Source organism: Poecilia reticulata, chromosome 21, assembly GCF_904066995.2.
Source record: "Poecilia reticulata chromosome 21, P_reticulata-male-v2, whole genome shotgun sequence".
NCBI classification, from domain to species: Eukaryota; Metazoa; Chordata; class Actinopteri; order Cyprinodontiformes; family Poeciliidae; genus Poecilia; species Poecilia reticulata.
Window position 1 is genome coordinate 2,238,354 of NC_088850.1, and position 1,476 is coordinate 2,239,829.

General features: G+C 41.7%; 1 long non-coding RNA gene across 1 annotated transcript; it reads left to right on the forward strand.

The window, feature by feature from the left end:
* The first annotated feature begins 597 nt into the window (after positions 1-597).
* On the forward strand, positions 598-1,249 carry LOC145549688 (uncharacterized). The gene is made up of 3 exons (XR_014085535.1): positions 598-724; positions 796-857; positions 931-1,249. It is a non-coding gene; the product is annotated as an uncharacterized LOC145549688 (long non-coding RNA).
* Positions 1,250-1,476: the final 227 nt, after the last annotated feature.

Genomic DNA, 1,476 nt, shown 5'->3' on the forward strand with positions numbered 1-1,476 from the left:
CCTAAGAAACCAGAGTCGGTTGATTCAATCTGCACTTGCTGTTCAGTCTTTATTTTGCCGTAAAGGTGTGGTTCTACAAGATATAAATAATAATACAACATCAGTGTCTGATGAATAAATGACTGAAATAACACACTTACTTAACTAACTGCACCAATAAAGGTTACACAATCATTCTTTCTAATTAAACACGACACAAAACCACGTTGTGTAGCTCAAGTGCGCACGTGAACGAAGCATGCAATCAATTAACGCTAAAACTTAAATATTCAGATACATAAACAATATTCTTAACTTCCTAACATCACTTACTTGTATTCCACGCACACACATCGAAAATAAAAGGTAACAACAGCAAAAGGCAACTCAAACTACTCAAATGTTATCGGTAACTCGACTCCTTCCTTTTCTTCTCTCCTTCTTTCCATCTGCGTGCTGATCCACAGGTGCTCTAAGCTCCGCCCCCCCTTAAAGAGCCTCAGGTCTTAGGCAGCCTTTTTCACAGCTAGATAACCTCTGAACAGAACCAAACTCAAAAACATCTGACCGTGACCGAACCCTTTTGGCAGCATCTAATTTTCTTGTGTTTGTAGCAGCATAAATGGTACGCTGCCACTTTAAGAGTAATTTCAGCTGCTGCATATAAGCAAGCGTTCACCTGACATGAGGTTGCTTGCGTCGTGACGTCAAATTGAAGTTGCTCCCTTTGTTTGCGCCGTTCTGGGTAAGCGTGGGTGTTTTATCATTTGTCAGCTTTAGGAATGGCTATTAATGTCAACTGGTCTGTCTGCTTAGCCTCCTTCGCTGCACCTTTAATATCGGGGTCGATCTGTCCATTCATTTCTGCTGATAGGAAGGTAAGAGCTTAGCGTGGCTAAGTAACACCCGTTTCATGTAAACAAAACCTTCACATACCATTTTTTATTACAGTTGCACTGCATCTAGGTGGTACTGAGGATCTGATTATTGGGCATTTATCAGGTCACAGGTAAACGGCTGCTGCAAGTTATAAATTTTGTTGTAGCAGTTGAATTAATTTGCTATATTTTTTTGTTAGCCACCTGATGACTCTTCGGCATTGCACCTGGATTGATGCTCGCTGCTGTTTTGCCTAACTCCAAATTGTTTTAAAAAGACCAACTTGAACTTGCCCTGCTTCTGGGAGCAGTGATAGCGCTATCGAAGGAATGAACTGCAACATTGTAGCGCCATTGTACCACTGTTTTACTTGTATTGTTTCATTTTTTGTCTTTCTTTTAAGGACTGAGGCTTCGGTGGTGGCGGTGGTGACCCCTGGTGGCGGTGTCTCGTCTTGCGTGTTTTGTTGGAGCACCTTTTCTTTCTTTGCTGTGTTTTTGTAGTGTCTAGGTGATTCCCTTTTTCTGCACTGGATGTTGCCCCTTTCCCTCACTACTTCCCCACTGGTAAGCCTCAGTTTCCTTTGCAATTTAGACGTTTTATGATAAATCTTGTCAA